Genomic DNA, 23,878 nt, shown 5'->3' on the forward strand with positions numbered 1-23,878 from the left:
CAGTGTAATTCTGGGCAACCAGTATGGAACTTCATTCTCTCCCACATTCAAAGGTCTTGGAGGTTTTAGTCTTACCACTAGAAAATGGGATTTTTTTTACCACAGTTAATTTTCTTTCTTTATAGACAAACTTCACTCTCTTCCTGTGGCTCTTTCTCCAGTGGTGGTGTGAGTTTTGTCATCATCTGGAACTTACACTCTTAACTAAATAAAAGAAAATACCATCTGAAAGTAAGCAACAAATCTTTTTTTTTTTTTTTTTGTCAATGGATTTACACCAGAGATAAATTTGGCACAATATATAAAGCCTTTTCTACACTAGAAAAGTGAACTGGTTTAATTAAATTGACTGAAAACTATTTAAATCATTATTGTAGACATAGTAAAGATGGTTCAATCTTTGTTCATATCAGTTTCATAGAATCACAGAACTATTGTACTGGAAGGTACCTCAAGAGGTCATATAGTCCAGCTCCCTGCGTTGAGACAGGACCAAATAAACTTAGACCACCCCTAACAAGTGTTTGTCTAATCTGTTCTTAAAGATATCCAATGACGGGGATTCCACAACCTCTTTTGGAATCCTAGTCCAGTGCTTAACTATCCTTACAGTTAGAAAGATTTTTCCTAATATCTAACCTAAATCGCCCTTGCTGCAGATTAAGCCAATTATGTTTTGTCCCACCTTAAATGCTCGTGGACATGGAGAACAATTGATCACCATTCTCTTTATAATAACCTTTAAAATAGTTGATGACTCTTATCAGATGCCCACCATAGTCTTTTTTCTGAAGACTAAACTTGCCAACCTTGCATTTTAGTTTTTACTGACATGAGATCTTAAGATGATTTTTTTTATTGACACGGTAAACTTTTTACTGACATCACTAAAAATATCATAAACAATATAATAATGTCACAAAAGTGTGTAGTCATTCACAATATTCTGTATACAGAAATTTGGAATTGCACAATTGTTTTAGCTGCAGTTAATTGATCAATCGGGTTCTTTGGGCGTGTGCAAATAATAGAAAACAGGAAATTGATAAAGTCATGGTCAGTGTAGTTTTATGATACAAGAAGTGATTCTGAACAAAGACAATCAATGTAAAAATATATTTTTTATTTCAACCCAATTTCACAGACATTTTCATTTATTTACAGATTTACAGACAGTGTTAAAATTGTACATTTTTTTACTGACTATAAATTTACGGCTGGTTGGCAACTGTTATGTTAAATCCTTGGAAAGTACTTGTATTCAGAGAGAAATCAACACGGAGCACAGAGAGATGCAGACCCATGAAAAGTCTTTATTGAACTAATACTAAAACCAGCCAGGACTAGCTGAGCTATCCCCTAGTAGTCTCACTCTATTGCTATGGCTAAGCTAAGCTCTGTTGCTACAGCAATAAGGCAAGACACAAAATACACAACATAGTTCTCCCCACTTAATGAAAATGCCTATTTAACAGAACACTCCTAAACTAGGGAATGAGGATAGACTGCCTTATTTCCCGGCTAAACCCTAGGGATTATTCTGCCCCGTAATGTGGATTTGCCCTGGTTAAAGATCCAAATGTTGAGGAGAACTTCTCTCCCTAGGTGGATTATGGCGGACGTCTGGTGTTCTTGCACTGGAAGGTGTTATTGGTGCGAGTCTAACAGTGGACTCAGGACTCGTAGCTCAAACAGGTGAGGATGTTGTATCTGCTCGTATCGGCTGCAGAGGTGGATGGAGAAGGGGAGTCAGGAATGGGTGACTCTTGACTCAATGATATCTCACCAGTAATGGTGAGGTCAGGCAGTTCAACTGGAGATGTGTCCTTGGGACATGTATGACCTGGCAACAACTGATCTACATGCTACCACCAGGTGAGATCATCTGCAGTCTGGACAGTGTAGGAAACAGGTCCTGTTTGGGCGATGACTGTAACAGGGACCCATTTAGCTCCAGAAGCATAGTTCCAAGCTAGAACAGGCTGTCCAGGATTAAAGATTTGGTCTTTTGCTCTGTGCACACGTCTGATGATTTGGTTGTGCTGCTGATGTTGCACAACTTATGCTTTGGCGTGTTTCAGCAGATCAAAGCAAGTACGCAGTTGTCATCCCACCATTAGAGAGGCCAGGGACGCTTTGGTCGTAGCATGAGGTGTGTTTCTACAGGATAGTAAGTAGGTGTCCAGATGCTTTTGAATGGACGAATGTCCCCTGGCAGATCTTAAAGCTTGTTTCTGGTCTGCACAAACCTTTCAGCTAATTCATTGATGGATGGGTGGTGCTGAAGTGATTAAGTGAACTTCGGTCCGTTGTCGCTCACAAGTTGTTCTAGCAGACCAAAATGACTAAAGATTTCACACAATTTCTGGGTAGTACTTTCAGCAGTAGTGGACAGCATTACAGAGACTTCTGGCCATTTAGAATTGGCGTCTACAACAACCAGGAACATGCTTCCTTCAAATGGGCCAGCAAAATCAACGTTAATATGCTGCCACAGGTTTTCAGGCTAGTCCCATGGGTGTAGGGGTGCCAACTGAGGCGCGTTCCTCACACTCTGACATGAAGTACAAGGTCTTGTCTTTTCTTCAATGGTACTGTCCAGGCCTGGCCACCAAAAGTAGCTTTGTGCAATTTCTTTCATGCACACTATTCCACAGTGATCTGAATGTAGCTGTTCTAACATCTGTGATCTCAGTAGTGGTGGAATAATGATGTGCATCCCCCACAACAAGCAACCAGAATGGATTGATAATGCCATCCTCCTGGACATGTAGGGAAGAAGGTCGGGTGAGACCTGAGAGTCCTGTAGAGATGTTCCATGCATCACTAGATCAATAACTTGGGACAGTACTGGGTCAACGCGAGTTGCCTTCTTTACTTGAGTAGCAGTGATGGGTGTGTTCTCTACCTGCTCAAAGTAGAAGATTTCTTTCTGGCCAATATCTTGATATTTAACTGGTAAAGGCAGCCTTGAGAGACCATCTGCGTTTCAGTGCAGCGTGGATTTCTGATATTTGATCCCATGTGTGTGCAGAAAGCAACAATGCCCATTGTTGCATACAACTAGCAGCCAATGGTGGAATGCCTGTGCGTGGTCCAAAAATTGATGTTAGAGGTCGATGGTTGGTGAGAAGTGTGAACTTCCATCCAAACAGGTACTGATGAAATTTCTGAATTCTGAAAATGATTCCCAGTGCTTCACATTTGATTTGGGCATAGTTAGTTTCTGCTTTGCTTAGGCTGTGTGAGGCAAAAGCAATGGGTCTCTCCTCTCCTAAAGGCATAATGTATGAAATGACTGCTCCCACTCCATAAGGGGTGGCATCGCAGGCCAACTGTAGAATCAAGGACGGATCAAAATGTGTCAAAACCTCTGAATTTAGCAATGAGTGTTTAGCCTTGTTATATGCAGGCTTCAGTCCACTTCCAGAGCTTGTTCTGGCCAAGGAGTTCATGTAGTGCTTTTAGTAGTGTTGCTAATTGTTGAATAAACTTTCCATAATAGTTCAATAGCCCTAAAAAAGAGCGAAGTTGGCTTACTTTTTGAGGAGGTGGAGCTTCCACAATACCCTTGACTTTTACAGGAGCCTTACGAAGGCTAGTAGCATCTATGATATGTCCCAAATATTCAACACAGGGCTGGAAGAATTCACATTTGTCTTTGTGGACTCGTAGGCCATACTCTTCCAGGCTTTGTAGGGCAGACCTCCAAGTTCTTAAGGTGATCCTCCTCATTTTTGCTAGTGACCAGGGTGTCATCAAGATAGCATTGGACTCCTGGCAAGCAACTCAAGATCTGGTCCCTAGCCCTCTGGAACAAAGCTGGAGAAGACATTATTATGAAGGGAAAGCAACAGTATCGGTACAGCCCTTTATGTGTCATGATAGTCAAGAGCTCTTGGGACTTCTCATCAACATGCACCTGTAAATATGCCTGATTCAGATCAATCTTGCTGAACTTTTGGCCACCAACCACACTAGCGAAGAGGTCATCAATGCAGGGAAGAGGGTACGGCTCTGCACACAACATCGGGTTAACAGTGACCTTAAAATCCCCACAAATCCGAATGGAGCCATCTTTCTTCAATATTGGAATGATTGGGGTTGCCCATTGGCTGAGGGTAACTGATACTCTATTTTTAATCAGGTGCTCCAGATCTGCTTCAATCTTTGGCCTGATGGCATGTGGCACAGTTCTGGCTTTCAGACATTTTGGTTGGATGTCAGGCTTAATGTTCAATTTCACAGTGATTCCCTTCATACTTCCCAGATCCTCTCCAAAAACAGCAGCGTGTTTCTTTAATACAGCTGCCAGACCTGTTTCTTCTTTAGCCATCCTCTGCTCTTCTGCCCAGTTCAGCTGGATCTTCCTAAGCCATGACCTTCCCATTAAGGCTGGGTAATTGCCTTCCACTACAAACAGTGGCAATTTAGCAGTCTGTCCATTGAGCTCCACCTTAACATCAGTAGTGCCCAACATGGGAACAGCTTCTCCAGTGTACGTCTTCAGAACAATTTTTGTCAGCTTAAGCGGGAGATGCTTTAGCTTCTCCTTATACACAGTGTCTGAGACCAGCGAAACTGCTGCGCTGGTGTCAAGTTCCATGTGAACAGGTTTACCTTCTAGCAGCGGGGTTACCCAGAATTCATGTGAGCCAACTGCCATGGACAAGACATGGAGTGGCACTTCTTCTTCTGACTGGTGTCACTTTGATTATCCTGAGTCTGCTCTTCCACGTGCAGATATTCCTTTATGGTCCGCCAGACAGCAGGCTTCTTTTTCTCCGGTTTGCCTGTTCTGTTTGACTCTTCTTTCTTTGTTTGCAGGAACGCTCAGTGTGTCCTTTTTTGCCATGTTGTCGACACACTAGGACTTTACACCAGCATCCTGATGCATGGTGACCCGGCTTTCCACAGCGGTAACATTCCTGGCTCCCCACTGTCTTGTGGGTAGGTTCTTGTGACATCTTATGCACTCTGGTCAATGCACTGAGCTGTTGGGCTTCCTTTGCAGCCATCTACATAGAGATTGCAATTTCAATGGCCTTCCGCCAGGTGAGCTGGGCCTCTGTCTGTATTGCTTCATTGTGCAGACCACACACTAACCTTTCACGTAGTGTGTCATTTAACACATCATTAAATTCACAGTGCTCAGCAAGCATCTTCAGAGCTACAGATTGCACATTTGTTTCACCTTCTTCTTGATTTCTTTTGCGGGACCTAAATCTCTCTGCAATTAGCAGCGGTTTTGGAGAAAAATGTGCCTCCAGGATTTTCACAATGTCACTGTAAGATTTTGTCTCTGGCTTATCAGGGTGCACTAAGCTGTGCAATAAAGTATAGGTTTTAGCTCCTACAACACTTAAGAAAATGAGCACCTTCTTTGCATCTGTAATTTCATTTGCAATAACAAAAAGCTGTAAACGCTCCGTATATGAGTTCCATTCATCTATAGTCTCATCAAAAGGTCCCGGGGCCCCATAAGGGTAGCTATTGCTGTTCCCCCCTTTCCCCCCTCCCCTTCTTGTCTTTTAGTGTCTTTTATTCATGTGTATTGGGGTCATTCACACACAATTGCTAGGGATTTCCATTCACTAGCACTGCTTTTCCCTGTCTGTCTGATTCACTTCTGTCAGAACAAAGCAGAGCCTGTTTTAGTTTGAAATGTCAGTGTAAACAGCCCAGCCACCAAAACAGCAAAAAAGGTTTTCTTCTTACACTGAATTTTACTTCTTCGCCGGTACAGCACAGGTGGATCCCATCCTCCGTTGCCACTTTTGTTATGTTAAATCCTTGGAAAGTACTTGTATTCAGAGAGAAATCAGCATGGAACACAGAGAGATATGAAGCCATGAAAAGTATTTATTGAACTAACACTAAAAGCATCCTGGACAGGCTGAGCTATCCCCTAATAGTCTAACTTTATTGCTATGGCAATAAAGCTAAGCTCTGTTGCTATGGCAACCTAGGCAAGACACAAAATACATAAAGCAAGACACAAAATACACTACAGCAACCTTGGACTAAACTTGCCCAGATTTTTTTAACTCTTCATCATAGGTCAGGTTGTCTATGGCCTGGTCTATACTTAACGGGCAATTCGGTGGCAGTCGACAGGAATTACACAAGCTACGTAGAGTGGCTTGCATAACTTATGTCAACTTTCTAAATCCTCTCCCGCGCGCCATTTCCACTACACTCCACAGACAGGAAATGAGTACCCGTCGACACAGCACTATGCTTTTTGTGGAGGTGGTTTTACTAAATCGACTTCTGGATCGATTGAGCGCGTCTTCACTTCCACTCAATCGATCCGGATAAATCAATCTGTGTGAAGACATACTCTAAATCTTGTATCATCTGTGTTACTCTCCTCTGGACTATCTCCAGTTTGTCCACATTGTAAAGCAAGAATTTTTCTCAAGGATTAGGCAGCACAGATGGGGATGAAGTGGTTTATTTATGATATCGGGAAGTCTGAAAAATCAGCTTCAACTTTATGGTGTTACAAAGATCACTTACATACGTTTTTTTTTCTCACTTAAACAATTCATTTATATTTCTTTTATCTATTTACTTACAAATACAGACCTTGTTCTTCTCAGTAACAACAGGGGTGATAAAGACAGAGACAGAACAGGATCTCTAACTATCCTTGGGGGGGGGGGGGGGGGAAGAGAATGGGTGGAATCTTTACAGATAAGAGGGTACAACACAAGGGCAGTGGAGCGGGGGTGTATGAAATGTGCTGTTCTCATGGAAAGGCAGACTAGCCATTGTCCTTGAGGTTTTGTTATGCATGCCTGTTAATTATTGTGGGTTTCCGTTGGGCTGAAAACTGCTTTCAGGTCTAACAGTTCCCTCCTGTTTGACAAATCGAACCTATAAGTAAGATATAGTCAACACTTAAATACTCTGATATTTGTGATCTACTTTAGGATTATAGGTGGGAGGTGTTTTGGAGGGGGGAGGAAAACAGGGGGTGGAGGCAAGAGTAAAAAGCATAGTGAAGTTATTAATTATGTGCTTAAAGTAACAGCACATACACACAGATGAAAACAGGACAAAAAGAGAAACAGCAGCCGCAGCTATATGCAGGATAGTCCACCAGGTGATAAGGTTGTATGATGGGCCAGAAGTTGAATCTTCCAAGCAGGTTACAATCTGGGTGGAGAGTTGGACCTTTACATGGCCTTGATCAGTGTTCTTATGAACAGTGGCAGACCCAGAGGCAGCAGCAAGGACCACTTTAGCCAGCAGCTCCTTTGCTATTTGGGATTGCCATACCACCAAGGAAGTGTTGTCATTCCAGTGAAAATGCGGCCAGGCAAATAAAAGTCATTTGGAGTGAGGGAGTCTGTAATCTGTAGACACATGGAGGAGCTGGCTGGACACTGCAGTGGGCCGAAGTTGTAGAAGAAGAAGTATTTAAAGGTCGGAGGGTAGAACAAAAGCAAATACAGTCAGCAGTTTCTGTACAACAGTCCAAAGTTGTTATGAGCATGCCGCCACTGGGGGAGGGAAACAAAGCCAGAAAGTCCTATCCGATAGGCAGTGTTGTTAGACCACACATGATAGATTTAAATGAAAAGAGGAAGGAAAAATATGGGTGGGGATAACAAAAGGATATGTAAAAAGAAAATCAAAAGAGGGGGTGGAAGAGGTTTCAGGAGGTAGGGGGGAGGCAACAATTAACTGAGCGGACATATTTGCCAAGTTTGCAATGGCGGAGGAAGAGAGTGTGTGGGAGTGGGGGAAAACCAAGGCATATATCTAACATATCTTCTTTTAACATATTGAACAAGTCACGAGCTAACATATCACAAGCACATTCCTCAGATTGGGATATAATCATATTGATAATGATATTGGAGGACTTTTTAATTGCTATATAGAATCCATCCATGGCTGCATTAATAGCAGTGAAAGAGTATAATAAGCCAGCATGGGTGTAATTTAGGGCCTAGATAGTTGGCTTTTAACCCAGACATTGTAAGATCTATCTGCATTGGCATTAACTGAGTTTATCATGGAATCTGAGTTTCCAGATATTCCCCCAATGTCACCTAGAATGCCTCGCTTTTGTCTTTTTACTGCCTGGGTGCGGACAGTATATTGGTACACTAGTAACTTTAACTGTTCTTGTAGCCATTGTAAAGAATTAGGGTGGTCAAAACATACATTTTGTAATGGTACAGCAAACTTAGACAAATCATATTTAACCTCAACAGAAACCATAATTACATCATGTAGAATTGTCTTCTTAGATCCCAAATGAATAATACCATCAGGAGGGGTGGAGTGGAGCACAGGGCAGGTGGTAGAGGGGTTTGGACGTGTCCCTGGAACCGGGGAGCAGCGTCCGGGTTTTCCCCTCTCTGGGTCCTCCTCAGAGGGGGACCACCCCTCCCGGCTACCTCCCACCGGGAGCAGTCTTGTGCCCTTTTCAAGGCAAGCAGTCTTAAGGTCACACCCTCAGGCAGGGCTGGCGAGGCAAACAGTCTGAAGCCAGGCCCTCAGGCAGGGCTGGCAAGGCAGCAGTTTCTGGCCAGGCCCTCAAGCAGGGCTGGCAAGTGAGCAAGCCGCTCTCTGGAACGGCACGGCGGGGAAGGCTTCCTCACGGAGGATAGGGAAGGGGGACGCAGGCCCGCCCGTCTCCACTGCGTCCCAGCCCAGGGCCCTGGCAGTGGTAACAGCGTTTGCCACTGGGTCGGCGGGGCTCCGGCCGCAACACGCCACCCAGGTTGCCCCTGACTCAGCCACTAACCTGTGGCGATCCCTGGGCTTCATCTTCCCCGAAACCCCCGGTACCTGCCTCCTCTGGGTCGCTGAGGTCCGGTAGACCTGCTAGGCCCTCCTCGTCCACGGGCGGCAGCTCAGGGAGCTCCATGGGCTCATCCTCGAAGGGTAGCTCCTCCAGGTCCTGCGGTCCCCAGGCCTCGGGCAGGGCCGGTAGGTCCTCGGGGTCCCAGGCTCGGCACTGCTCTGGCAGGTCTGGTTCTGTCTCCCAGGCCCCGGGTGTCTCCGGGGGGTTCTCCTCCGGCTCGTAGTCCGCTGGGAGCCCCGATGGGCCTTCCTCCGGCTCCCAGGCCGAGGGGGTCTCTGGCGGTCCCTCCAACTCCCAGGCCGTAGGGTACCTGGGGGAGGCCTCGGTCGAGCCCCAGTCTGGGTTTAAGGCCGGCCACTCCCTCTCGGCCCGGCTCCCTGGCCCGGCCTTGGCTAGGAGCTCCAGAGAAGACACATCCTTCCGCTTCAGCCGCCTCCTGCTAAGTGAGCTCGCCGGCCTGATTCTTAAAGGCCTAGCTCCGCCCTCCTGCTTCCGGTCAGGTGGGGCCCCTGAGGCCTTTAAAGGCCTAGTCCCGCCCCTGGCTTCCGGTCAGGTGTTTCCCTGGGGCAGGCTTCTGTCAGCCAGGGTGGGTCTGGCTCCGGCTCCCTCTCTGGGTCCTCCTCAGAGGGGGACCACCCCTCCCGGCTACAAGGGGATATAACCACAGGTAGTCAAGTTATAGCATCTTACAGCCGAACATCCCAGGCGTCTGACTGGGTTTGAACAATGTTCTTGGCAATACTGTCTCACCATTCCAGGTTCCCATAGCAAAGGTGAAAGTTCTGTCCATCCTGCTTCTAGATTTATTATTTTCCCAAAAACAAGTGATATACCATTTTCATGCCTGTATCTACAAATACAGGTATAGTTTCCCAGAACGGTAACCTGGGTGGGTGGGCAGAGATGAGCAGGCACCAAGCCGCAAGATAATTTGTTCTCAGACGGAAGGAAACCTGGAAGATAATTCTTGAAAAGAGTTAGAGATATTCCAGGTGAGAGTCACAAATTTACCAGTGGCAATAGAAGAAAGAGACTTGTTGCTGCAGAGCGATATGGTTTATATGTATCAGACAAGGATCTTTTCTTTTGCCTTAACAAGTGGGCTAGTACCTTAATATTCCCAGATATAATCCAATACATTTCATGTCATAGTGTTTAACTATTGCCACATATTTCATATAGCTTTAAGGTTTCCCAACCCTATTTGGACTAAGTCCACATTGATATATATATTTGTTTACAATGCTCATTGATTCTCTTCTGCTTAATATAGTATACCACACAATGTTAGTAACAAGACAAACAGCACAAAACACTAAACAATCTTTGTTGCAATAATAAATTCATGGTGTTGTTCTTCAGCTGTTTTGCTGTCACCCGCTTTTCTTGACGTTCTGAAAGACAAAAAGAACATTTTCTACCCCCTTTGGGGGTGGCAGATTATTGCTTAAAATACTTCTTTCTTGGATGGTTGAATTTTGAGCTTTTTGGTTTCAAGTAGTTTATTGCCTAGATATGTCCATTATTTGCAGTTCCTTTGTGCTACTTTATCACCAAAAAAAGGATCCAAAATCTTTCCCCATTCTTCTGGTTCTGGCTGCCTTTCCCACAGCCAGCCACAATTTTGGTCTTTAGAAGATGCTGAACTTTATAAAACATGGACGTACCCAAAGGGTTAAATGCTAAGCAAACCAATTTATCTGAAACCTACAAAACAGGGTTTTTACAAACCAAGAGTGTTGGTTTAGATCTTTAAAACCATACAGATTTACACAATATATTTGCACACACAAATTCTTTTTTTTTTCCTTGCACTGCTCTAATTATTTTCACTCAGCTGTACACAAATTACATTCCCTTTTATACATTTGGAGGCAGTTAAGTTCCAGTGGAAACCTCCTTTTTCCAGTTAGTGATTTAAACTAAATAATCCATATTCAAATTATTTTTAGTCAGGATTATTTACAGACCATTCCTTTGGGAAAAGGGCCCATTTTTCCTTCAGAATGGCTGCAAAGAAACCAAGAATTATTTTTTATAACATTTTCTACAACTTTCATCTGTTAATTTCTCACTCTTTCTTTTAATCATTTTTTATTTTCCAAAACAACATTTTTATTAGTCCAGATGTTATTATTCTAAGTACAGTCCCAGGGATCTGAATCCACAGGGCCTGCACTTACTCCTCTCCTTGGTCCTGCCACAATGCCCCTCTGGGCTCACAACATGTTTTCTTGATCTTTTTTTTCCCTTGTTGCTCTGGGGTGGTTCCTGTGGGCAGTGATACGTGTGCCTCCTACCCCTGAAATAGTAATGTATTGTTTAGTAATGGGGAGAGGGAGGCCAGTAAGGGAAACGGACGCTCCCGTGTCCACAAGAATTGTGCATGGCCGGCCCCTTATCCATGCTTGCAAATGTGGTCTCGAGAGGTTTATATTCACCTCCATGGCACTGACAGATAAGGGGGCCACTGAATCCTAGCGGATCATGGAGTTCAAAAGTCTAGTCATTTCTCCCCTGCTCAGGTGTGCACAGGGGTTGGCAGTGGGCTGAGCTGCCGGCTGGGGTTGGTTACCCAGGGCTGTCCGGATTGGGCATCCAGCTGCCCAATGTCCAGTCCCCCCACAGATAAAACATGGCAAAGTGGGGGTGGGGAGGGGTAGGAGCAGGGCCAGGACCAGACTGAAAAGGCAGAGTACTGCGGGGATTCAATTGGCCGCGGTCCTGTCCCTGACTAGGGTTTTGGGCTTTAGATCCGGGAGAGCCTTTAATAAGCCCTTCATTTCTCCAGTACTGAGAGGAGTATACTTACAAATATGCTGAGCTGTTCTGTTATCTCCCTGTCCTGTCCATTGTGTGGTTACTTGGAACAGAACCAGGGGAGTGCTGGCATCAGGTTCTGAGTTAAATGGAGAAAGAGGAAGAGACCAATTATCCTGAGTTCCCTCCCTGTGTGCCAGCTTCCATTTTTGTATTTGTTTTCAATTAATTTATCTTTGGTTATTTCCATTATCATTATCTGAACCAAAATCGTTTTGATCCTCCTGTTGCATGATAGCAGTAATATGATGTGCAGAGGAGTTACATTCTTTCATTTCAACCTTTAAAGTACTATTCTCCATTTGGAGTTTATTTAATTTATGGTTCAGATCTGCCTTTTGGCTTTGCATTGATGTGAAAGCCTCTTGAAGTTCCTCTAACTCCTTTACCTTTCTTGCATATTCACTGTAAAGTATTACAACTCCTTTCTCTAGCTTTCCTTTTGTCTGACCAGACCACCATAACAAACTGTCTTCCACACTTATACCGTCCAGCCATCTTTTACCATAGATTTCTGAACCTTTGCATGTTTTTCTTTTAGAAATTCAATGATTTTTCCTCCCGTTGAGGGCATCATTGAAGCACCCTGGGGCAATTTGTACTACATTGTCACCCAGCTTCCTAAAACCCACTTAAACGAAGTTTCAGGGGAATCAGCCAAGCACACCTGTGCTCCACCGAGGTGGGGAGTTCATATTTTTAGTTCTCATTGGTGAAGAGACAGGCAGACAGGAAGTGCCCAAACAGCAGTTTATTCACGCAGCACTTAAATTACAGATTTTGGGCTGCTGCTAAGCTGTTAGGAGTACAATTTAGGGATCCAGGCGCTTACCAGTACGAGGGCAGGGAGACCCATTTTTTGCCCTATGAAGCGAGTTGCAACCAGGAAACCGGCCCACCCGAGGCATCCGCTAGTGCCTCAACGGATCCACAGAGAATCTCAGGGCAGGGTGCACCTGGGTGGTCCTAAAATACCCCCTCCCCCAATCCTAGCAATAAACTTATTGGCTACATTTCAATCCCCTTGGGATTGGGCCTTAACACTTGTTATTCTTTTTTCTATTGGCAGTTATAAGCTGCAGTCACTTGTTTACTGCTGTAGCTAGCTCTTAGCTGGCTTAAACTGCTTCTGCAGTCAGCCTACTTCTGCTTTCATCCCAAGGTTATGTCTGGGTCATTTTGGGCCTAGCTATTGTTACTTATGCCAACTTAGGTCTAGCCATTATTACTTATGCTAACTCAGCCCTAGCCTTGTCGCTATGCTACCCTCGCGTTACAATATTCTTCCGCTCCTTACAACACCCTTGTACTCAGCACTACTAAAGCACACTCTGGTGCCCAGTACTTGGCAGTGCAGCCTTCGCCGAAGTGATCCCTGCACCCCAAAAACGTGGCTAGAACTACAACCCCAAAACACAATCCCTGTTCAGTCCTCTTGTCTGTGTGCTTTATGCATGGTTCGTTTTATAATTAAAAAAAAAAAAAAAAGGGGGGGGGGTGCAAAGGGGTATCTCAGGGAGTCCCAGACCAAGGTGTGCTCCACAGGTGGTAAGTATAAAATGTACTCACCTCTGTCCTTGGTTGTGGGAAACACTCCAAGGATCCCAGTTGCACCCTGCTCACTCTGCCAAATTGTAAAGCATGAAGGATTTTTTCTCGAGAATCAGGCAGCACAGACGGGACTGAAGTGGTTTCTTTACGATATCGGGAAGTCTGAAAAATCAGCTTCAACTTTATGGTGTTACAAAGATCACTTACATACATTTTTTTTTCTCACTTAAACAATTCATTTATATTTCTTTTATCTATTTACTTACAAATACAGACCTTGTTCTTCTCAGTAACAACAGGGGTGATAAAGACAGAGACAGAACAGGATCTCTAACTATCCTTGTGGGGGGGGAGAGAATGGGTGGAATCTTTACAGATAAGAGGGTACAACACAAGGGCAGTGGAGCGGGGGTGTATGAAATGTGCTGTTCTCATAGAAAGGCAGACTAGCCATTGTCCTTGAGGTTTTGTTATGCATGCCTGTTAATTATTGTGGGTTTCGGTTGGGCTGAAAACTGCTTTCAGGTCTAACATCTTTCCTAAAGCGTGGCACCCAGAACTGGACACAGCATACCAACTGATTCCTCACCACTGCCAAGTTGAGTGAGGCCGTTACCTCCTGTATCTGACACATGAGACTCCTGTTAATACATCCCAAAATGACATTAGCCTTTTTTGCAGCTGCATCACACTGTTGGCTATTATTCAATTTGTGATCCACTATAGCCACGAGATCCTTTTCAGTAGTACTAGTGCCTAGCCGGTTATTCCCCATTTTGTAGTTGTGCATTTGATTTTTCCTTCCTATGTATAGGAATTTGCATTTGTCTTTATTGAATTTTATCTTGTTGATTTCAGACCAACTTGTCAAGGTGGATTTGAATTCTGATCCTATCTCTAAAGTGCTTTCAACTCTTCCCAGCTCGGTGTCATCCTCAGATTTTATAAGCATACTCTTCACTTCATTTTCCAAATCATGATGAAAATATTGAATAGTACTGGACCCAGGACAGACTCCTGTGGGAACCCCCTATACACATCTTCCCAATTTGATAGCAAAAAACTGATAACTACTTATTGAGTACAAACTTTCAACCAGTTATGCACTGACTTTATAGTGATTTTATATAGGCCACATTTCTCTAGTTTGCTCATGAGAATGTCATGTGGGACTGTGTGAAAACCCTTACTAATGTTAGGTTCACTGGTCTATAATTCCTTGGGTCCTCTTTGCTCTCCTTTTTAAAAATAGGTATTATATTTGCCCTTCTCCAGTCCTCTGGAACTTAACCTGCCAGTTCTCTGTGTCTGTTAGAATCTGTTTTTTTGAAGTCCATTGTCCTTATTCTGCTGCTCGCACTCCTTCCTTTCCTTAGAATCATGAAATCTGTCATTTCACGGTCACTCTCATTCAAATTGCCTTTCACCTTCAGATTCACACCTAATTCCTCCCTGTTAGTCATAATGAAGACTAAAATGTCTGCCCCCCAGTTTATTCCCCCACCTTCTGAAAACAAGCTGTCCCCAACACATTCCAAGAGCTCATTGGATATTTTGTGTTTTGCTGTATTACTTGTCCAACAGATGTCTGAGTAGTTAAAGTCCCCCACTACTACCACATCTTGTGTTTTGGATATTTCTGTTGTTTGTTCTAGAAATGCCTCATACACTTCCTCCTCCTCATTTGGTGGTCTTTAGTAGATCCCTACCATGACATCACCCTTATTTTTTCCCCTTTTATCTTCACTCAGAGGCTTTCAACTAGCCTACCTCTCACCTCCTTCCGGAGGTGTATATATTCTTGATGTACAATATAATACCTTCTCCTTTTTTCCCTGCCAGAATTCCTGCTATACTTCTCGGTACCAATATTCCAGCCATGAAATTTATCCCACCATGTCTCTGTGATGCCAATTAAGTCATAATTGTGTTTATATATTAGGACTTTCTGTTCTTTGTATTTATTCCCCATATTCTTTGATCAATACTCCTCCCAGGTAAGCTTACATCAGTTTAACTTCTGTCATTAAGATTGATATAGTTTTTTAAACCAGTCCATTCTTCTAATTTAGAGAAAGCCACATTGTTATTAAGTTTCACTTTGCCTTGGCGCAAACTTGGCTAAGCTCTCAGCACAGGGGAAGAACACTGAGACTAGCTTTTTCCCTGTGCTGTGAATGAAGTGAATGAAGAAAATGAAGTTTGCTAAGATTAAGTTTCATTTTGAAGTTCCACTATGAAAAGAGCGCAGCAGACTGTGGAACTAGGGACAGAACCAGCCAAAAAGGCAACAGCAGCTGACAAGCCAGTATAGGCACGTAAGGGGGAGTGGGAGAAAAGTTGGTAACAAGATGATTCTACTTGAAGCAGGAAGCTTGACGTCTATGGCCTATTTTTCCTATTTAATCAGCTCTGTCCATTTAACTGTCATTTCTCATCATTAGTTCCACCATACACAGACTCCAGTGCTAGGGGAGACTGAACTTTTCATCTGCTGTGAAAGTGTTCCAAAACACTACATAAGTGCTTCAAGGAGTCCCCAGGGTCAAAAATATCAGTAATGATGACACTCTTGCACATGGTAAAAATTGTAAAGAATTCAACTGGACTTCCAGACTACATTCTCTGTCTCCAAACTTCACTCTGAAAACAGCAAAATGGGAAAAGAAGGGTCATGCCTGAAATTCTCTGGGTATACTTTGTCACAATAAGGTGTACCTTAAACCCTTAAGACCTTTAAAATAGTTGCAGCCGCTGCTTACATTGGAGTGTCACATAACCTTACAGCTGTGAAGAGTCAGCTAGTAGCAGGCCTGTAAACATTTTTACCTTGTTCTTTGCACAGCTGACTTTTCTATTACCAGGGAGCACAGCCCCTGGGGGCTCTCTTCCAACAACTCAAAGTTAACACCTTCTGTAAATGCTGAACATTAGCACATAGGAGAGAAGTCCTGAGTTTTAAAGAGGCCTACAAAGCAGGCAAGCAATATCTTACCAACTATGGGTGAAATCCAACCCTATAGAGAAAGCCAGCACGAAACCTATGTGATGTTTACATTCCACTTAAGCAATATTTTGAAGGTGTATGTAGAACTTAAATGATGCATAGCCCTTGTGCTAGCTCTCTGTTTGGTAGTGAATTTCACCCAAAGATTAATATGAGTAGAGATGTAGGCCAGAGCATCCAATAGCCAGGGTCCAAGCATAATTTTTTTGGGCCCAGTACAAACTTGTAACATGGGCCCCCTCCCACACACATACCCATGGGGGTTGCAGCCTGGGCCAGGCCCCCCAGGACCTCTGGGCCCCAGTAAAGTGTATCCTTTCCCCCCCACCATGTGGGGGCCCTGCCAGTAGCTGCATTGGAATGAGAATTTGAAACCATTCAAGATTCTTCTCTACAAAGATTGGTCCATATATCAATATGTGCAAGTGGCATGATTGTTGATATTATTTCATACACCTGCAATTATATCAAATCATTCAAAGCTTTGTTTGTCAGCCTGCAGATGGCTGGTTATGAGACACAAATCTTACAATTCCCGGGTTTTTTGTAAGCCAGAAAATATGGCCAGATCCTCAGCTGGTATAAATCAACATAACTTCATTGAAATAAATACTAATTTACACCAGCTGAGGATCAGGCCCAATATTTTTGGAATAAAGATTGTCTTCGGATATAGAAAAAATCAAGGTAAGTCTTGTGATAAACCTACTTTGCTGGTATTAGCGGAATGGCAAACCTCTTACTCTACTGCATTCTTTGTGAGCTTCCCGGATATGAAACTCAGCATACATCTTGGTAAACTTCAAAGGACTATGGCCCAGTTCCTCAAAGTTATTTAGGCACCCGAATCTCTTTGGAATTTAGGTGCCCAAATACCTTTGAGTAACTGGGCCTATGGCATTGATTTTACAGGCTCCTTCTGTTCGAGGTAGTACAGCCTGATGGGTACTTCAGAGAGCCAATGAAGGAAATTATTGAATCTGAATCTGTAAATGTGCCCTGTGTTTGGTGAGCCGAAGGAGAGGATTGACTAACTCAGCAGGTAGAAAGAACTGTAATATCTGGGTAGCTTTATCATATGACTGTAGGTGGCAGTGGTATACATAATTAATCATGCATCAATACCTCACAGCTGGCAGGAATCAGCCCTAGAGTGTGTGAATTCTCTGTACTATGAAATGTGTAGCATGTCCAGCATGCTTTTGTTATTCTTGCTCCAGCATTTTTGAGCTGAGCTACTGAGACTATGTCTGCACACTGAAGTATTCACAGCACATATAATCCTGTCCCTGGTATGACTCAAAGGACTAAAAATCCAAAGAATGCATTTTAAAGGATACATCCTGCCCTGGCTGATGCAGCAATGGAAAGCAGAGATGCTGCTCAATGCATCCTCTTATTACAGGGATCCTGCTTAGCAGAGTAATCCACAATGTGGGCAGAAGCACCTTATGGTGGGGTTCATTTTGTTGCCGCTCTAAGCACCAACAATATGTCTCTCTGCCATCTAGCTCTTATTGCTGATGGTATCTCAGGCTCTAGCTGTCTTGGGAGAAGAATACCCCCAACTTGTTAGCCATTTGGGGATGTGATATGTTTGGTTTGCTCATCAACTCTTGTGTGTTTAGGAGGTATCTTGCCCAGCTGTTGGTGCAGGGGAAATAGGTTCTGATACACCCCCTTCATTCCTCCCCCAATACAGGGTAGTATTGAGCTCATACTGTGCAGTAAGGGGCAACTGGGCATGCAAAGAATAGAAAATACATTTTCAAAAGAGCCATTTAAGTACCTAGGGTCAAATTCGCCCCTGATGTAAGCCAATGCAATTCCCATATAAATCTCTGGGACACTACCATCAATTTCTTAATGGGGAAGTAGTTTAACTGTACTGATTAGGATGTAAGATGAAGCAGCATTCCACCCTCCTCTGTTTCCACTGAAATCTATGGAGTTTACTACACCAGAAGTGAATTTGGCACATTGTATAAATCAATGAACCCTATCTAGCATAGCTCATTTCCTATGTATGTGTTCATTCAGTGAGTCCTTTGCCAACCATTAGAATATTCTTAGACTGTAAAACTGAATGTAGATAATATGGTGGGAAATAACTTCTAGGATCATCAAGTGTAATCCCTGGTATCAAGCAGGATAAAATACTAAACTAAGTCCACTCTCTATTTATCTAGCTTTATCTTGAACACCACTAATGATGATGACATCATGACTTCACCAGGTGATCTCTTCCAAAACCTGGCTGACCTTATTAATCATGTCTGCTGCTAAGATTTTAGTAATTTAGAATTATAAATAAATAAAAGCCTTGAACCTGAAACTGACTTTTTCCTCACAAAAAAAAAAGTTCAAATTATTTCCAGAGTGGATTCCTAGAATTTACATATGTGTTTTCCTTACCTACAAAAGAAATGTAGATTATCTTTTTTCTTTGGAAACATCAATCTTCCAGTATGAGTCTGCCTGAATCAGGCATCCCTCCCTGCTGCCACTCAGGTATGCAGTTACGTTTCTTTCCTGCCCGTGATGTCCATGGAGCAGCATGACAAAAATAATGTGAAAATGGACAGGGCACTTTGACAAGGAGAGCTTGCTAATTTTTGGTGACCAATCCTCACTGAAAAAAGATTAAAACATTTCAAGTGTATTGAATGCGAAGGGATTGGTGGGGCATTTGCTTTAGGATCCCAATAATAAAGCTGTTGTGCTGCAGTCATTTTAAGCATCCTGAGTTTTGTGCCTTTTTGTTTTTACTGTTTATATATAAAATTTGAACTGATAGTTTGTCTGATGACAAAGATGTCTGATGTACTTGAGTCTTGATTGAGCAAACAAGCCTACCTGCTACTGAACATAGAATAATAGAATCATAGAAGATTAGGGTTGCAAAGGACCTCAGGAGGTCATCTAGTCCAACCCCCTGCTCAAAGCAGGACCAACCCCAAATAAATCATCCCAGCCAGGGCTTTGTCAAGCCGCACCTTAAAAACCTGTAAGGATGGAGATTCCACCACCTCCCTAGGTAACCCATTCCAATGCTTCACCACCGTCCTAGTGAAAAAGTGTTTCCTAATATCCAACCTAGACCTGCCCCACTGCAACTTGAGACCATTGCTCCTAGTTCTGTAATCTACTACCACTGAGAACAGCCTAGTTCCATCCTCCCTGGAACCCCCTTTCAGGTAATTAAAGGCTGCTATCAAATCCCTCTTCATTCTTTGCTTCTGCAGACTAAACAAGCCTAGTTCCCTCAGCCTCTCCTCATAAGTCATGTGCTCCAGCCCCCTAATCATTTTTGTTGCCCTCCGCTGGACTCTCTTCAACTTGTCCACATCCTTTTTGTCGTGGGGGGCCCAAAACTGGACACAATACTCCAAATGCGGCCTCACCAGTGCTGAATAGAGGGGAATAATCACGTCCCTTGATCTGCTGGCCAATTAGACTTCTTGGCAATAAGGGCACACTGTTGTCTCATATCCAGCTTCTTGTCCACTGTAACCCCCAGGTCCTTTTCTGCAGAACTATTGCCTAGCCAGTCAATCCCCAGTCTGTCGCTGTGCATGGGATTTTTCCATCCGAAGTGCAGGACTCTGCACTTGTCTTTGTTGAACTTCTTCAGATTATCAGATTTTTTGGGGCTCAATCCTCCAATTTGTCTAGGTCTCTATCCCTAACCTCCAGCGTATCTACTACTCCTACCAGCTTAGTGTCATCTGCAAACTTGCTGAAGGTGCAATCCACCCCATCCTCCAGATCATTAGTGAAGATGTTGAACAAAACCAGCCGCAGGACCAACCCCTGGGGCACTCCGCTTGTGACCGGCTGCCAGCTAGACATGGAGCCATTGAACACTACCCGTTGAGCCCAATGATTTAGCCAGTTCTCTATCCACCTTATAGTCCATTCATCCAACCCATACTTCTTTAACTTGCTGATAATAATACTGTGGGAGACTATCAAAAGCTTTGCTAAAGTCAAGGTATATCACGTCCACCACTTTCCCCACATCCACAGAGCCAGTCACCTCATCATAGAAAGCAATCAGGTTGGTCAGGCATGACTTGCCCTTGGTGAATCCATGCAGACTGTTCCTGATCACCTTCCTCTCTTCCAAATGCCTCAAAATGGATTCCTTGAGGACCTACTCCATGATTTTTCCAGGGACTGAGGTGAGGCTGAGTGGTCTGTAGTTCCCTGGATCCTCCTCCTTCCCTTTTTTAAAATGGGCACTATATTTGCCTTTTTCCAATCGTCCAGGACCTCCCCCAATCACCACAAGTTTTCAAAGATAATGGCCAATGACTCTGAAATGACATCAGTTAACTCCCTCAGCACCCTCGGATGCACTGCATCCAGCCCCATGGACTTGTGCATGTCCAGCCTTTCTAAATAGTCCTGAACCTGTTCTTTCAGCACTGAGGGTTGCTCACCTGTTCCCCATTCTGTGCTGCCTAGTGCAGTAGTCTGGGACCTTGTCTGTGAAGATAGAGGCAAAAAAAGCATTTCAGTACTTCAGCTTTTTCCACATCATGTGTCACTAGGTTGCCTCCCCCATTCAGTATGGGGCCCACACTTTCCCTGACCACCTTCTTGTTGCTAACATACCTATAGAAACCCTTCTTGTTACCCTTCACGTCCCTTGCTAGCTGCAACTCTAGCACACAGTTAGCAAGATTACAGGCAGGGCAATACCTTGGCCATTTACAGGAATGGAGTAAATCAAAATGCATCTTGGTCAAGTATTTTGTTACTTTCTTTGCTTCTATATTATTGTGCACTTCTATATAGTGGTGTATGTGTGTAGTTCGCTACATACTCTCAGCGCGGGTACAGCCCCTTTGTGCTGCTCTGTAAAGCCCTTTAAAACAGCCTCCTGAAGATTTCCTTTGGTGGTAGCAGAGCTAGCATATCAGCTCTATGCCACGTTCCCTCCTGAGCTCCCAGCAGATGGGCTGTAGCTGAGAAAAAAGAGGATGTGGCTGGAGCCTGTATATATGCTCCTGTGATCCCAACCATCAGAATAATTGTAAACCTGATCAGAACTGCGGGGCTTACAGTAGACCCCAGGATTAGGGAATCATAAATGTAGTGTAATGCCACCTTTGCTGTCCCATCCGCTGGTTCTACACAGAGTGCAGTGCAGCCAAAACTGAGCCCTGCCTTCAACAGCGTGCAGTCTAAGCCAGACATGGCATAAAAAGATGAAGTGAGAGATTCCATCAAAGAAGAAGGAGGGAGACTTACATAAAATAAAATTATGAGGGTTCTTGTTTTGTGGAGTACAAATTATGGTAGTTTCCCTTTCCTCCTTTTTAAAATTAATTTGAATTTTCCTACATTGTCATGGAAGGATGGCTCTGGATTGGAGAGACAGTGCAAAGAAGTGTGCCGGAAGGAGGGGAGGCTAAGGATGTACAGGATAAGGGATAATATTTCAGGCACGGGAGGAATGAGCAGCAGCATTTCTGCAAGAAGGATGTAAAGGCGCTGGGAGTAGTACGAGTAGAAACAAGATGCAGGCAGGCGCTGGGAGTAGTACGAGTAGAAACAAGATGCAGGCAGAAACAAGATGCAGAAACAAGATGAAGGGGTGTGTAAAGAGAAAGGAAGGACATGAGGAGTTTGAATTCAGTGTGGAATGATAGGCAAAGGTAGTGAGAAAATGATGTGGTCACAGTGGCAGGAGAGAAAGATGAATTTGGTGGCAGGATTTTAGGTAGCTGGAGATGTGAAGGTAAGCCGAAGAGGAGGCATTTGATAGTCTAGGCAGGAATTCACTGTCATAGTGACTGGGTGAACTGCACCTCTGACCCCTCCGGGTCTCATTTTATGCTCCCTAGTCTTAGGCCTCAAGCCATCACCTCTCACTGGGGTGGAATCCTGCTATTCTCCCACTCTCAGACCAGACTCAGGTCTGCAGACTAACCATGATTACCTCAGCAGGTCTGACTTAGGGCTGGTCTACACTGGCGGCGGCAGTCGACGGGAGATATGCAAGCTACATAGTATCTCCCATCAACGTACTTATGTTCACATAGGGCTCAGACCTTGCAGCTTTTTCCCTCTGGGAGCAATGACAATGGTAATTAGAGACAAAACAGCCTTCTTCAAGCAAACTATTATTTATTGGAACACAAGCTTTTAAGAGAAAACATTTTAAAAACAATAAACCAGCCTATATACCCCCCTGATTTTCCCTAAGGCCCCCCTCCTTCTGACCTCTCCAGAGTCTGTTTGGTTCACTGTCAGAGTTCACTGCTTACTGATTGCACTTCTTCTCCTGAGAAGTGTGCTTTAACTGTTTAATGTCCTTTTGATCTCTAGTTCCCATCTTAACAAAAGAGTTGTGTCACAGCAGCCTAGGGCCTGGAAGCATGCCATTGTCTTGTAATGTACCCCCTCTCCAAGTGTTTGGCTGGAGGTTGCTTATCTGGGGAGCCATTGTGTTGCCTTCCTGTTGGTTCTTCCCACAGCCCCTTATTAAGCTAGATCAACCCATTCATAAAAGAAAGTCTTCTAGCCCAATATACAATAATTGCCCCTCACTTAACTAGATCAGAGTGTTCATGGCATTGTTACAACTCATCATTCTTAGATTATCTAGCAGCTCCAACAGGATTCATAATATTATTACATCTCTACTCTACTTCCATCACAATCACCAAAGCATAAGAAAAAGCTTTTGGCAGTTAGGATGGGTTTTTAACATTGTACCAAGTTGCTGTTCTTTCATGCTATGTGTTACCAACCCACATCCCAATATTTAAAAATATTTTGCAGATGTTTATTTAAACTAAATGTATTATTTCTTCAAACATTAGGATCTATTCTTCACTGTCTCCTTAGGTTTGTACCTGCTCCAATATTCGATATTATATACTTGGTTATCCGGAGACACTCTGGACAATAGGAGAAGAAAGAGGCCTTGTGGGAGCAGAACTGTATGATGAAATTGGAATGGTGGAAAAAACTTCTAGTTTTTCTCTTCATCCTGCTCTTCTTGGCTCACATCACACACTGAACAGTAGCTTACACAAGTAGTTCCATTAATTTAAATGGGTCCAATTGTATAAATAGGGCCCTACCAAATTCAGTCTATTCTATTCAATTTCATAGCCATCGGATTTGAAAATTGGTCAGTTTCACAATTTCAGATGTTTTTATCTGAAGTTTCACAGTATTGTAACTGTGGGGGTCCGGACCCAAAATGGGGTTGTGTGGAGGTCACAAACCTGTTGTAGAGGGGTGGCAGGGAGGTGAGTCTGATCTCCCCTGTGCTGCTTGTGAGAGCACCCCAGCCCAGCTGGGACTAGCAGCTAAGGGCCTCTGGCTGGGGTGCTCCCAGCAGCATAAGTGAGATCAGATTTCACGGGTCTGCGACACATTTTTTACAGCTGTGAAATTGGTAGAACATTATGTATAAGTAAGGATACTTGAATGAAAATAGTTTAAGAGACTTAATACTCTGTGCTTGTACAGTAAAGGTAAATTCTGAATAATATTAAAATGACTGAAATTAAAATTCTTCCTGAAAAATGGACAGCACTTCTCAAGTCTTAATTCCAAAATGACTGCATTTTATTTGTTATCTATACACTCACTAGTTACTGAACAGTAGCAGATTAGGAAGGGTTATTATTGCTCCATGGAAAACCTTT

General features: G+C 43.6%; 2 long non-coding RNA genes across 2 annotated transcripts; one reads left to right on the forward strand and one right to left on the reverse strand.

Annotated features, from left to right (window-relative positions):
• The first annotated feature begins 165 nt into the window (after positions 1-165).
• Positions 166-23,747, forward strand: LOC137152119 (uncharacterized). Its single transcript, XR_010919431.1, has 3 exons — positions 166-231; positions 1,606-1,695; positions 23,067-23,747. It is a non-coding gene; the product is annotated as an uncharacterized lncRNA (long non-coding RNA).
• LOC137152219 (uncharacterized) lies at positions 10,213-13,348 on the reverse strand. The gene is made up of 3 exons (XR_010919488.1): positions 13,217-13,348; positions 11,640-11,726; positions 10,213-10,251 (listed from the first exon to the last, which is right to left on the reverse strand). It is a non-coding gene; the product is annotated as an uncharacterized lncRNA (long non-coding RNA).
• Positions 23,748-23,878: the final 131 nt, after the last annotated feature.

The sequence above is a fragment of the Emydura macquarii genome, unplaced genomic scaffold (assembly GCF_026122565.2).
Source record: "Emydura macquarii macquarii isolate MOO-44397 ecotype Brisbane River unplaced genomic scaffold, CSIRO-AGI_Emac_v2 contig_1146, whole genome shotgun sequence".
Taxonomy (NCBI): domain Eukaryota; kingdom Metazoa; phylum Chordata; order Testudines; family Chelidae; genus Emydura; species Emydura macquarii.